At 35.1% G+C, this 15,990-nt stretch overlaps 1 long non-coding RNA gene and 1 pseudogene across 1 annotated transcript; both read right to left on the reverse strand.

Moving 5' to 3' along the window:
• Positions 1 to 6,825, reverse strand: part of LOC121313763 — a 51,625-nt pseudogene extending 44,800 nt beyond the window's left edge.
• Positions 6,826 to 7,469: 644 nt separating this feature from the next.
• LOC121314185 lies at positions 7,470 to 8,952 on the reverse strand. The gene is made up of 5 exons (XR_005950082.1): positions 8,782 to 8,952; positions 8,544 to 8,642; positions 8,170 to 8,225; positions 7,801 to 7,951; positions 7,470 to 7,574 (listed from the first exon to the last, which is right to left on the reverse strand). It is a non-coding gene; the product is annotated as an uncharacterized LOC121314185 (long non-coding RNA).
• Between the last annotated feature and the right edge of the window lie 7,038 nt (positions 8,953 to 15,990).

Consider the following 15,990-nt stretch of genomic DNA (forward strand, 5'->3'; position numbering starts at 1 on the left):
GCTGATACAGCACTTTGAAAGCAATGGATGAAACAAGGCTTACATGGTTTAAAGGTTACTGTTATAAACAATTACTGGTTAAGTGGTTATTATGTTAGTAATGGTGAAGCTAAGAACACTTATCTGTTGCAGTCCATTACTTTCTATAGGGATGCATAACAACAAACATTTGAAAGTAATGGGGCTATCATTTTCATAGAGCACGTAGACTTCCTATACGTGTTTAATATGAACAATGACCCTAACTGCGTTCCCTGAGGAGCTATAGGCCAATTTGTGGGTTTTGAACCTTAGCAGAGATCAAAGGTTTTGGATGATGACATTTTTTATAGAGCACATATGACTTCTTATACGTGTGACCAAAGCACGCCATTTTGAAATCGACAGTACTTCACATTACCTGGTACTATCAAACTCAGTTTCATGTCTGTGGTGTATTGCAGTGTGGATTTATACTTTAATATATGTAAATATAGCACTCGTGAAATTGTTATTTTGCTCACTGAGCAAACGTGACAATTTTGGTGTCAATCAACACTGCAGTTTCAGACAAGATCGTTGAATATTTTGCGCAAATCCAACGCGGCGGGCAAAGCAACCATCCAATTGATTTTGTTTCAACGTTTTGTTTTTATAGGCCATTTGTGCGCTATATACTGACATTGTCAGATCTCCATCTTAAGTCGTTTTTGTCCACAAGACTTTTGAAAATTGTCCAATACTTTCATGAGATGTAGCATAGTAGCCAAACCGTGAACTTTTTCACCAAAGGACCACCAGTCTGGTACTATGCCCATAGGCATCTACCTACGTATGTGTTTTCATAACTCTGCAACAAACTTTTGGCATAATAATAATAATAATAATAATAATAATAATAATAATAATAATAATAAACACAGCATTAACAATAAGCTTCCCCAGCCTTTGGCTTGGAAGCCTAAAAATAAGTCTTCAGAATTAACACTATCCATAGTCAGTATTCAAAATTGCAGAATATATTGTTCAATAATGCCCTAATGTCACAGTTGTCCTGCAAATGAAAATGCACAAAAGAACCTAAAGATCGCAAATTTAAAAAAATACATCACAGTATCTAAAACTGTTTACATTACAGAAGCTGGTCTTGTTTGCTTTGTTGTTGCAGCATTTTCATCAATTAAACCTGGAGGAGGAAGCACTGTGAAACTGTACAACAGACAGACTGATTTGCGCATGCAAAAAAAAAAAAAAAAAAAAAAAAAACGTGGACTGTGACAGATAATCTTAAACTAATCTTTGATAACCTGAAGAGATGGAATTTGAATCAGAAAACTGGTGACGGAGTCGGAAATCACGTGCGACGGGTAAGTGCGTTAATTTGTTATATATATATATATATATATATATATATATATATATATATATATATATATATATGTGTGTGTATATATATATATATATATATATATATATATATATATATATATGTGAATAAATTTGTTTAATACAAGGACGGTAAAATATGACTTACGTGTATCTGAGTGCTGTATATCCAAGTGCTGACTGTAGCTAGAAGAAAATATTCAGGTTTCGACCAAATCCTTTGACGCACACTGCACTATTATGCAGCCCTCTCATCAATAGGGGAAATAAAACAAACTTTAAAATTATCTTAATTGCAAATGTATACTAAAAATCACTGATGTAATGTCTATAGACCAGTATTAATGTAGTATATGTTAGAGATAATTCTTTCTCACTCTGCCTCATTGTGGAATGTTAAGGTACTGCATGATGTCAGACATTTTTAAAATTTACCGACTTTATCTTAAGAGTGTTTTCTTATTATCCCTAACTGAAGATGCACATCCTTGCCAGGGGATATAGTGCAGGTGGGCATATATACTGTTTTGAATATATCTAGAGGACTGTTTCATAATTTTGGGGTGTATGAGGGCTGTCTGTCTGTCTGCCCAACACCACTTTTCTCTGTATCAAGAAAACCTTGTTAAGGGCATTCTTTAGCACAAGTAATATAATGTAATATCAGGGAATAATATCTGTCCATCTGAATGTCTTTCTCTATTTCATTAGAGTTATGCAGTGTACTGTATAATAATCTGGGAGTATATGTAGGCACACTGTATGACTATTTGAGTCTGTCTGTATGTCACAGACATTTTTACAAATATCTAGAGAGCTGTTAATTCAAGTATGATTACACTTGAAAAAGGACATTGTTTAGCACACGTTATTAAGAGCAACACAGCAGAGAAACCCTGTTTGTGGATCTGTCTGTCATGTGTCTACAGTCATGTGTCGATCTTGTAAGGCAACATAAGAACATAAGAACATAAGAAAGTTTACAAACGAGAGGAGGCCATTCGGCCCATCTTGCTCGTTTGGTTGTTAGTAGCTTATTGATCCCAAATCTCATCAAGCAGCTTCTTGAAGGATCCCAGGGTGTCAGCTTCAACAACATTACTGGGGAGTTGATTCCAGACCCTCACAATTCTCTGTGTAAAAAAGTGTCTCCTATTTTCTGTTCTGAATGCCCCTTTTTCTAAACTCCATTTGTGACCCCTGGTCCTTGTTTCTTTTTTCAGGCTGAAAAAGTCCCTTGGGTCGACATTGTCAATACCTTTTAGAATTTTGAATGCTTGAATTAGGTCGCCACGTAGTCTTCTTTGTTCAAGACTGAACAGATTCAATTCTTTTAGCCTGTCTGCATATGACATGCCTTTTAAACCTGGAATAATTCTGGTCGCTCTTCTTTGCACTCTTTCTAGAGCAGCAATATCTTTTTTATAGCGAGGTGACCAGAACTGCACACAATATTCAAGATGAGGTCTTACAAGTGCATTGTACAGTTTTAACATTACTTCCCTTGATTTAAATTCAACACTTTTCACAATGTATCCGAGTATCTTGTTAGCCTTTTTTATAGCTTCCCCACATTGCCTAGATGAAGACATTTCTGAGTCAACAAAAAACTCCTAGGTCTTTTTCATAGATTCCTTCTCCAATTTCAATATCTCCCATATGATATTTATAATGCACATTTTTATTTCCTGCGTGCAGTACCTTACACTTTTCTCTATTAAATGTCATTTGCCATGTATCTGCCCAGTTCTGAATCTGTCTAGATCATTTTGAATGACCTTTGCTGCTGCAACAGTGTTTGCCACTCCTCCTACTTTTGTGTCGTCTGCAAATTTAACAAGTTTGCTTACTATACCAGAATCTAAATCATTAATGTAGATTAGGAATAGCAGAGGACCTAATACTGATCCCTGTGGTACACCACTGGTTACCACACTCCATTCTGAGGTTTTTCCTCTAATCAGTACTTTCTGTTTTCTACATGTTAACCACTCCCTAATCCATGTACATGTGTTTCCTTGAATCCCAACTGCGTTCAGTTTGAGAATTAATCTTTTGTGCGGGACTTTGTCAAAAGCTTTCTGGAAATAATAAATAAACCATGTCATATGCTTTGCAATTATCCATTATCGATGTTGCATCCTCAAAAAAATCAAGCAAGTTAGTTAGGCACGATCTCCCTTTCCTAAAACCATGTTGACTGTCTCCCAGTACCCTGTTACCATATAGGTAATTTTCCATTTTGGATCTTATTATAGTTTCCATAAGTTTACATATAATAGAAGTCAGGCTTACTGGTCTGTAGTTACCTGGTTCAGTTTTGTTTCCCTTTTTGTGGATCGGTATTACGTTTGCAATTTTCCAGTCTGTCGGTACAACCCCTGTGTCAAGAGACTGCTGCATGATCTTGGTTAGCGGTCTAGAGAAGCACTGGTTTAACTTTGTCTGGGGGTATCTGTCTGATCGTTTAAAAATGTGCATATAGTGGATATACAGTAGTGTGCAGAAATGTGGGACCACCAATGAATCTGAATAGTGTGGCTTTTTATCATTTTAAATGTTTGTTTCTTTCAAACTTAAGCTAAAGGCAAGTATTGATTGAGACACTAAATGAAGAAGAAAAGGCTAAAGTTAGACAGACCAAGTGCTGTCAGCAGATTAGAACCTAGGTCATGGCAATCAAAAGTCTGCAACACCAAGAAGAACTGAGACAACACAGAGATGCTTGCTGTTATTGTTTACATGGAATACTGAGATAATAAATGCTGTACATTTCCTAACCTTTACAATATTAAGAGAGCGGGTATATGTTTCCACTTTAACAGCCAGGAGAGGGTGGGACAGCAACTTGAGAAAGCACTTCTAGCTTTCAGCTTGCAGTATGGGACTGGCCTGTGCAGACTTCCAGCTACAAAGATAACAAAAACAGAAGCATATCAACCAACATATTAAGCGCATATATTCACTAGAAACAAACACACTGTCATTTTTTTTAATTTCTTAAGACATAACATTCTGCTAATCTCTACCCAACCTAGCTCTGCAGTTCATTGCAGCTTCTCCACTGATTCCCGTATTTCATAGGAATATGTGTTATAAAAGAAAAAATAGTACATTTTCAGAGCAATGATACATTACATGTGTGAACAGAGGCCAGTGATTTCCTTGAGGAGTGGTAAATGTTGATGGTATAAAAGGCTGCCTACTGCCAGGTCTGCCAGCTCCAACAGCTTGACAAGATTTTTTTTGCCCTGTGAAAAAAAAAAAAAAAAGATTGTTCAGAAAGTATTTCAATATCCAGTGCCTGACCCCATGCACCATCAACACTCAAGACACATACATACAGTGATGTCACTACATCACCAGCATGCTGTTTGACATGCATACATTTCTCTCAGAAAATGCTTAACTGTCACTTAAAAGTAACCATGCATTATTATAGCAAATAATATAATTTAGAAAAGAAAGAAATACATTATGATTGCCAAATTATGATTGTCAATTATGCTCAGGGTTGGAAATTAACTTTTTGAGGACCAAAAATATTTGGTGTCTTCAGGCCATTGGGCCACTATTAATTTCAAACCCTGCACTTTGTATGCTAGTGAAACTAATGGAAAGGAATGAAATCCCACTTTCATATAGAAACGTACTATTTATAACCTTGCAAGGCATTTATTATTATTCAATTTCAACATACCTCCATTTTTACCTCCTTTAAAAAGGCGCAGGTACACTCTATTTAATGGACAGCCCGAGTTGTGCTCTTTAATCTCTCTGTAATTTTCTGAATTGAGTAGTTCCAAGTAAGCAGCAGCAGACTCATGGATACTTTGAAAAGCCATGCTGAAGGGCAGATCTAAACTTAAGTGAAATAGGGCAGCCCCCATACTCTCAGGCAAAACTTCACTGGCCTAAAATATAAGGGGAAAAACACTAGAATATGACAAAAATTACACAAAATGTAGAATCTGGTTCGAAGTTCACTATATAAGCTAAATCGGCTGACCTTTTCCACAGGTACGAGTATCTGCAGCAGTCGGATAGTAAAAATGGCAGTACCAGTATATGCCAGTCGGTGGTTTACTAGTATGGGCTCTGACTGATCAGAGGAGCTGTTGCTAAGGTGGTAAAATAAGGTGTCTCCCAAAGAATCCAAAGATGACAACAGTTTCTCTTTCTGGAAAAGAAAAATATTAAAAACTGCTCCAGTAACTGTATATTTAAAAATATATAAAATAATATATATAATAATCAAAAATACACATTTACAGATTGTACGTTATGTAAAAAAAACAAGAAATTTCTGCTCAAAGTGTAGTCTGCTTTATGCCTTATGAATAGCAATATAAATTATTAAATTGACAACTCAGTTCAACAGAACTCATTCTTTACATTGTAATTTTTTATGTATTGAAGTCATAGTGGGAACACTATGGATACTGAAACTTAAGCTAATCATCTGAATAACTATTGGTGCCAAATTACATATTCAGGGATGTATTAACTTACTAGTTCCCATCCAATTATGCTGTCATCAACCCAGACCTCTTCAGATACGTTGTCTTTAAGGAGCAGTATATTCTCAGACAGAAGTTCAAGAACACGCAAGAAAACCTTCATGCTTTCTAAAAAAAAATTTAAAAAAATATGTGTTACTGCAATTAACAAAATATATCTCTGCTGTCAATACAGGCAACAGCTTGATACATACTCTTATTTGGTCATGTGGTAAAATGCTAAAAGGTTAAAAAAAAATAAATAAATGTACCTGTTCTGAAAAGTGGTAAGGCATGTTCTAGCACTGCCACACAGAACTGGGCTAGACCAAGCTGCTGGAACTGCAGTTCTAAAACACCCTCATTTTCCATCTCCGGTAAGTCAAGGTGGGCTGTGTCTAAAGGAGATTGGGTAGGCAGCCTAGAGTTGGCTCCCTGAGAACTGCTTCCACTGAAAAATGTATATTAAATAATTATGACAAACACCATATAAAAATTTTAAAAAATCAGTAAAGTGTACTGAAACCCTTTAACTAGTCTATTTCCATGATCTAACAGCAGTAAGCACTAAATACTAAATAATATGCTTTTTGGGGGCTTAGTATTAGTACTGTGATAGACTGAAAACTCAGGGTACAAGGATGGCTTCAGTATATCTGTATTAAAGCTGGCTCATGTATATACAGAATGACAGTATACTATATCAGTTCAGTAGCCAGGAAAATTTATTAAACATGGTATAAATGCGAATTTCAATATTAGTGTACCTGGAAGATGCAGCATCCCCATCCTGACCATCCCCCCTGGCCTGCTCCCCGGTTCGTCCAATCACAGACGGTCTCGGACTGCTACTTTCAGGAGAATGCTGGGTTCCTCTTGTTTCCTGTGAGTAGGACACTGATGAATTCTGGGAAACGACATCTAGTTGAAGTGAAAAAATAAGCTTATTTAAAATAGCTGAAAGTTATACCACAATTTTTTTTTTTTTATTGTATGCACACCAAACACAGAACTACCTATTATGTAGAAAAGTGTTTTATACACTAACAGACAAAAATCATAGAGCATTTCTAAAACGTTAATTTCATCAGGAAAACGTGGAATTGTCTTTTACAATTCCAAATGGGAGCCACTCTTTTGAATAGGCTTGTTCCTTTTCAATGTTTATTTTTTGGGGGCTCACAAAATATTGAAATAAATCACTCACATTTTAGAGTAACCTATTTGCTTTGGAGCTTACTCAGTTTCTTTATTTAAACATCATGAAATCTGTTAATTGTGAACATTTTCAATTGTTTCTTTGCTTCTAACCAAATACCACTAGGGCAGAGATATCCAAGCTAAGGAAAATTATAGCAAACGAAAAGAGTATCAATCAAACTTTACCAATTGTAAATTGATGAGGTGCGAATTGCCCAATTAGCTGCAGCACCTGTATAAAAGGGAGTGTTTGTGAGAGTGAAAAGACCTGTGTGTGTGTGAGTGTGAGAGGTTTATTGGTGTACATTTTGTGTTTATAACATGTTGTTAATAGTGTTTTGTGTTTGTTCTTTTTATGTGGCCATCGTGCCTTTTGTTTTGTGTATTTTGTTTACAGTCTTTTATTTTCCCTGCACTTCCTGACAAAGTCTCCTTACCCCGACCAGCCTGTCACATGTTCCAATGAAGAACACCAGTCAAATATGTTGTATATATCTTTCTCAAGGGAGCCTGTGTTTGAATCAAAACATTGGAGGTATTTATAGGTGTTTGACGGCATGACAACTACTTGTTATTGTTTATATTCAAATCCATGATTTATTCTTACATGATGTAATGGTGTTCTATATGAGACATCACTTTTACTTGTATCTTTAAATCTATATTAATTCTAATTAACATTATTTTACATAAACTTATATTTATATTATCATGCATATATATATGAAGTGCTTACCTTGTTTGGCTGAGTAGAAACTAGGGTCTCTGTGAAAGCTGAGCCTGCTCCTGAGGTTTGTACACAGTTGGCGCAGGCAGGAAACAGCTTGCAATGTCAAATAACTAGCACTGTCCCTGCCAGTATTTAGCTTAAGTAGGTTTAGAAGATTCTACAGCAAAACACACAATTAAGAGTTTCATTATTGTGGATGTAAAAGACAAAATACTAAATAAATACAAAACAATAAAATACATACAAACTGCAGCACAATAGGTAAAATAAGACCGTGGCAATAGATTTAAAAATAAATAAATAAATAAATAAAAGGTACATGGGATTATTTCATGAAGCAACGCATTCTCCCGTTTAACCAGCAATTTGTCCTACCTGAATAATCTTTGGTCGCTGGAGAAAAATCTCTGTGATTATTACTCCTCAGGGAACTGGAAACAAAAGGGAGGAAAATAGACAGTAGATAGACAGATAGATAGATAGACAGATATGTATGCAAGAAGGTCCAACAGGGTGTCCATATACGGACAAACACTAATATTAAAATTAAATACAACAAGGTCAAAGACATTTATTTTTTCCACCAAACAACTATGATAATCAAATGGCATGCTGTCCCACTTGGGAAGTAATGAGCATTCTGGGAGGGCTGGTAAACTTCAACACACAAATACATGCTGCAAGCAGTAATACGGAACACACTGTATCGAACACAAGTTCCAGGACAATTGCAGTTCTGCTGTACCTACCTGCTATTCTCCGAGGAGGAATTTCTAATGGTCTTGTGGTTATGTTTTGGAAGTATCCAACCAAGGGTGTTTCATCTTCAGCTTGGATAGGTGGCATTGCTATGAAGTGCAATAAGACAAACAGATGCTGAAAAACTTTAACTTGTCTTCTTTTTTTTTTTTTACTTGAACTAGAGAATGACACAAGCTGCGTGACAAAGTGTACTCGGTTCTGAATATTATTTGAGTAGAATGATACCTTTTTGTTTCGTTAATGCTGCTGACTTTCCATGGAAGGAGATTTCTGGAAAATCTGGAGGGATTTCTGGAAGCTGAAACAACCCATCCAAGATTCCATCAATGGTAGCTTGCCACTTAGGCTCAACAATAGGACGCAGCTGAGTGAGAAACTCTACTGCTCCTACCTCTCCTAATAGGTGTGCTGCAGAGGGATGCTTTGAAAAAAAGAAAAAAATAACTATATTCATATTATTCTTTAAAAACCTCTGTTGCAATTCTGTCCAGATTTAGTCCAAAGGTCCTCTAAATAATGTATCTGGAGTTAATATCTAAATCATATAGAACATCCTTTAAACAGACTGAAACAGGCAGGTAAAAGGGGGTTTCAAAAACCTTAAAGTAACTATTTTTCTTAAATTTAAAAACTTGTAGGCCCCCATTTTATGAAGGTGCAGTATTTCTAAGGTGGTATTAGTTAATTACCACATCTGAGTGGAAAAAGTCTGTCTGTATAATAATAATATCACTGACCTTAGGCCTAAGAATTAATCAATTAAATAGAGTAATTTTGTGGTCTAAATTAGACTGCTCTGGATATACACAAACTAAAGCCCTGTAAGGTCATTTGCAACAATTCACGTGTGTGTTTAAAAATTACTTTTTTTTTTGTAAACCTTGCACTTTTTTACATTGAGAGTAAAAACTCTGAACTACATGAAATGGTAACATTTAAAGCATATTTGTAGTTTGGTTTCTATTTGCTCATCAAACAAATTAAGGTTAGATGTATGATGATACTGTATAAAAATCGAGGGAGCTGTTGACTGGGACTACCAAAACGTGGGTCTGTGAGTGTACTTGATCACTGTCCAGTTTTCAGCAGGTTAGTCACAACTTGAACAATATGTATTAAAGGGTGATAGGAGACTATTTTGGCTTCCCATAAGTCATTTTCACATACGTCAAGATGCACAAGGGCAGCTGAGTAAATTTAGATGACTTCCTGCACCACCCTACCCTGTGCAGCAATGAGAGGGTCTCTATTGAACTGCTTTCTCAAACAAATCATAAATGTCCTCCATTAGGAACATTACTTGCTCTATATTGGTAAGTGTTTGTTTCTGAAACTATGCAACTTAAATGCTGAATATACAGCAGAATAACTTATGATGTATAATGTATGTTACAATTAAATAACATTTCAAATGAATTTATTAGGCAACATGTTAATTAGATGTGATGTTAATAAACTCTAATAATGTTTTGTTTTAAGTCTAAAATAAACCAGTAAGTGTGCTGCATTAGACCAATAAATTGGCAGTGCTTAGAATATTAAAGTAAGTTTAGACCTGATGTAAAAACCAAATTAAGTCACAGCTGAATTTTATTAAAAACATTTTACAGAACTAAGGAATCAATAGTATAAAAAAAAACACTTTTTCATTTTTGCAAACGGTCTATTTTCTAAAAGGTAAACTTACTTTCACTAAATGACAAAATAACTCCAGCACTTCTCCTTGCATTGGTACTTCTGGAAAATTAATCGACTCAAGCAGACAAACAAACAGCTTTTTTTCTTGTACAAGGTCAGGTACTGAAATCAAGCTATGGTCCAGCTTACACATTATATTCCTAAGAGCTCGCTGTCTAATTTCCATCAGTTGGTGACCTGCCACAAAAGGAAAAACTGATTGCATACAGTTTCATTTGTATTAAGTGCCAACATCAAAATACAAAAACATTTCAAGACCTAATTGGGACCTAATTGTTCCCAATAGCATTAGAATGAGGTTTAGTTGCATACACAGCTTCTAACATGTTTAAAAAACAAAATCCAAAACTTAATTTAGCTTTAATCTGGCAAGAGATGCATGTTATTGTTATTATTTTACACCCTGCACAATCTGCTAATTATTTAACTGTCTTTAGTTTGATCTCAAAGATGACACAGCTGCCCTGGTGGGAAAGGCAAGTGTATAATCTGTCCATAACATTTGTCCCAGGTAAGAAGAGTTGTTCAACATTTTCATAAATACTACAGTGGTCTCAGGCTATTCTATCTTAATAATGATACTATTCCTTTAAAGGGGGTTATGTACATTATTATTATTATTATTATTATTATTATTATTATTATTATTATTATTATTTTGTAATCTTTTAAAAACCCAATATTTATCACCACTTGATTGTCTAAATCAAATGTTTAAAGAATCGAAAATTATTCAAGCTAGGCTAAACCTGATGGACTGGAATTGTGGCTTCACTAACAGCTGCATATTTAATGTTAATTTCCGTTATAACTAAATCGGTAATTGCAACAGCAGTTCTACAGTGCATTATTTCTGGTCACGTGCACGCTCTCAGTTGCCATGGTGTTGGTTACTGGGTAGAACAGAACCGTTACTATTTTTTATACTATTTTTTTTTTTTTTTAATACAGTACTGTACTACTTGATTATGTTAAATTATGCTAACAACCCAGGATCCTGACCCAAATGCAGAAGAAAAAGCATCTGATGCAAGAGCAGAAGTAGCAGCATATCATAAGAACAATATGCGTATGCAGTCTCGTTTATATATTATATATATATATATATATATATATATATATATATATATATATATATATATATATATATATATATAGTATCAAAAAACGGGATAATATCATTATGCACAGTATCAAAACGAAAATGCTGACAAAAACATAGTTAACAAATAACCGATTTTTACACGTACACTGCAGACTAAAATTTGACTTTTAATATGACATTAATATGTGTAGATTAATATATTAGAGGTCCAAAGGAAAGTCTCCTTACCTAATTTTCTAATCAGAGTAGAAAATTCCATTTACTGTGGGGATTCGTAAAATAAAAAATAAAGGTAATACCACAAAAAAATCATCTGTTGTTGTACACTTTATAGTTCAACTGCAGCTTGATCTTGTCAACAAACCCACCCGGGCTTGTTTTCAACTGACGCGCTCACCTTCGGCAATGATTCATTTCTGTGTAAACAGGAAGCGAATTTAACAAACATTTCTTTGAGAAAGGAAGCGCTATCAATTTATATCAGAATGTTAGGAATAATTGTGTTTATAATGTATGAATAATTCATTATAGTTTTTCCCATTATCAAAGAAATTGAGGTTTGTAGTTTTGAAACTAAACAAACATCATCTACCAGAAGGCATCAAGTCCCATTCAAGGTGCCTTTCATCGAAATAGAAACTACATTACCCACGATGCAATAAAAATAGGGAATTATGTGACAATGGTGGGCGCCAAAACAGGCGGCTATGGCATAAAACCGGATCAGTCATGGTTAGATCTGCTAATTCATACTTTACTTATTTCTTTCCTTGGAGAAGCATCTGAATCTGTGATTGAATCTAGGTTTAAATATAGCCAAGCCAATGCCCACGCGCTAATATTTGATAACGTGGAAGAAACATCCCTCACGTTTTTTTTTTCTTTATTTTTTATGGTACCTTTTTTGTTATAAATATTTGAGAATCCCTTTCACTATCATGATACCTCGGCTGCATTTCTTTTATCACTACAGTCTAGGGGATAGAGTGATAGAATGAGAAAATTTGTTTTCAAACTGTCTTTTAATATCACAACTGTTGCTGTGTTGCCACTGCTTTACTGTAGATTAAACCTTCAGCTGGGGTTTATTTTTCAAAGAAATGTGCCTGAGGAAGTTGTTACAAACCACAGTTTCTGCTATCTTCTTGTATTTTCTAAAGTGGTAAAAGGGAAAAACATAGAAGACTATTTGACAGTTTACCTAATTTGGTTGGCACAAAATTAATTAAAAAGCCCTAATATAAATAAATGTATATTACGTTAACACAGATTATCTTTTTGCATACTGCCAGTATTACAAATGGTGTATGGTGTATGGTATTTGACCCCATGTACTTCTGTAGGGAAAACAAATTGAGCTAGTACTGAAGGACTCAGAGGAGGCTTTGTGTGCTTCTATAAAAAATAAAGTAATTCTCTTGCTTGTGCTGTTCTTTATCCTTCAGTTTGGCTTCAGATATCACTGACAAGTCAATATAAAGAAATGGCAGCAATGTAATTATTCAGTTACACTTCTAATGTGTCTCAAAGTATTTACTACATGTATTTCAAACACCAGGTCACTGAAGTCTTGGTCAGCAGGACTGACAATGTATTCATTTTCTTTAGGTCTTCAAATGTCTCCAGCTGGGTCACACTCATTAGAGTGACTTATCGTCACTGTTCTGATGTACCATTAGGTCCAATATCATTATGATATTAACTTGTTCTACTGTAGAACTCTGGCCCTTCCCTGCTCTACACTGATCATCTGGACAATGTACAGTTGGGTTACTGTTTTGTATATTCATAAAAAGTACATTAAGAAAATGGTACATACCGGTACATACCATGCAAAAAAAAAAAAAAAAAAAAAAAACCCAGAGCAAATATTGAATAGTTTTTATAACATTGTTGTTGATAAATCTCAATAAAAATAAAATAAATAAATACAATGAACTGAGCCCATAGAATAATTATTGAGCTCACAATTGTGTATAAAAAGTCTACAACACGTACACATCCAACATGGTAAACATATCAGAGGCTACTTCCTTGTTCTGACATTTTAAGGGTAAATCTTAAACACTTTTCCAATATTACATTACCTGTATATTTTATTTTTTCACGTACTTATATAATGCTCCCTCTCTATTTCGCTATCTGACTTACACATCAAAACATTGTGAATACTGAAAAGAGAGAATTGGTAAAGGGTCTTTCTACAGTAAAGTACACAACATGACAATGAACTGTCAATATGGGCTAACAAAGAACGAACACAATTCATGAATTATCAAATTGTGAAATAATGAGGGAACACAGTCCTGACTGACAGTCCTTCTCTTGTCCAACGATGCACAAAAATACATTATTACTTTATTGTCATTTGATGCCAATTTCCCAGAGCTTATATCGACTGAAAGAAGTTAGTTGTATAAATTGATAGGAGCAAGGTGTCGTCAAACTTTCTGCGTCAAGCCTGTCTGCAGTCATTGCAATTATTCAATCTATAAAATGTCATGTCCCCTCACACTGCCTTAACGCAGTCTTACATTCATCATTCTGCAACACTGAGTTAATAAATTAATCGATTGAAGGGGGGGGGGGGGGTTGTCAAGTATGCTTAGCCAGGTGGTTCATTATCCCTTACACAGGACTACTGGCTATTCTATCCTAGACAATATAAGGTCATGCAACACAAAACGTGCAATTACAAAAACATTACTCCAGGTAATTTCAGTCTGTTTATGAGGTCATGCATTTGACACGTAACAGGAATCTCCGCACAGCATATTAGTAAATGAAGGAGCACACAACTCTTAGAAATTTGAAAAATGCATGTTCATTCCTATTTTGTATTAATATTTTGGGAAAGTTTGGTTTCATTATTTATCCTCCAGCGGAACTAAATGCCCTGCAACACAGAAACAACTCGGTTAAAACATGTATTTGGTCATTCCATAGTGGTTTTAGGTATGTTTTCAACATAAGGAAAGCATTACTTGCCACTGTCAAACATGGTAACCATTATCAGAGCAAATGATATTGGAATGTTTTGGTTTGGAGTTAATTTTGAGCACAAAGCCCGGCCTAAAGCCCTTTCCTTTCTCAATGAGATAGTGCTGTCATTGTTTTGTGAATGTATGGCAAAGGCCCTGAGGCTATGACAGTATATCTAGATTTCCTATTTGATTGAATGGAGTCCAAAAATAACACAGTCAGAATAGAAGGTCAGTGTAAACGGTTGCCGTACATAAAGAAACTAAATGGTACAACTCCGACTGAGAGAAACTGAAAATACTTTGAGATAATAAGGGCTGTAACCTATTCACTATGCCAGTTAACGTTTGCAAACTGAACGTGGACAAGGTTTACACATTTATATGGTAATTATTTCATTATTGTTATTATTATCAGTGGTTAAAAACTGATGTGCCTGTGCTGGCCTTACGAGCACAAAGTAAATAAATGAAACTAAATTAACCCATAAGAGGCATGGCTGACTAAGCTACCATGGTGCTATTATGATTTTAGTATCGATTGTGTTGAATGTCTTTAACACTTCCCATCTATAATCAGGAATATGAGGCAAGATATCCAAACTTAAAAAAAATAATTTAAATCACCTACTTTTAACTAACTATAACATAAATCATCTTGAAAGGATATCCAGTATCAATTTTCTGTGGACCGCAGCATTTAATCATTTAAATATTACCCTTTAGGAGTACCCTAATTGCAAGCATTTTCAAATGCTGCACATGTCTATACTTTGTTATTTTTAACCTGAAAGATTAAAGGGGATGTAGGCGAGGGAGATCTGTGTAATGATTTGTGTACAATGAGTACATACATTACTCAGACCGAACAGTATGGTCTAATAACAAACCTAAAGAAGTACTGTGCACATTATGCATTACTATTTACTTACAGAACTAAACCGGGTACATCATTTTTTTAAGGTGTATCCTCAGGTTTATATTTACAAAACTAGAACCAAACCAAGTTCTATTAGGTACTCTCTCCAGTTCTTTGTTCTTTTCTCAATTGTATATACAGTATTTTCTTCCTTTTTAAAGTAAACACAGGTATGAAAATAAGACTCCTATTGCACAGCAGATTCACCAATTATATTTCACCTATTCAAATTAAGATATTTTAACCAGATCAATACTGAATCTTTTAAGAACAGGATGCATCTTAGAACATTCTTTAGCACTATTTATTGAGGTTATATGGAGGCTTCTGTCCTTCAGTCTGTGTGTCAAACTTAGTGTTTTTGTGCATGCAGTGGATACAGGTCATAGTGATCGTCAGTATCGTCATGTCACTAACACAACTGTGGCAGGGGATGGATATTACTGGCTGCGCTCTTTTCTTTGCCCTTCTCCTGGGCTTTGTGATGCAGGCCATAGATGCCAGTCCCACATAGCTCACCAAACTATATGCATCCCAGCCAACACATTCGATCTTCAATTGAGAAACGGGTACAACAGTTAAGGATACACTTCCATAGATGATTTTTAGTTCAGAGATAACATGTCTTAACCTTGTCTCAAACATAGGGTTCAGCAGTACCACTGCATGGCACAACACTGTCAATCACAACTTGAGAATCTTTCACAATCATAATCACTTTTTCAATGCAA

The sequence above is a fragment of the Polyodon spathula genome, chromosome 4 (genome assembly GCF_017654505.1).
Source record: "Polyodon spathula isolate WHYD16114869_AA chromosome 4, ASM1765450v1, whole genome shotgun sequence".
Lineage (NCBI taxonomy): Eukaryota > Metazoa > Chordata > Actinopteri > Acipenseriformes > Polyodontidae > Polyodon > Polyodon spathula.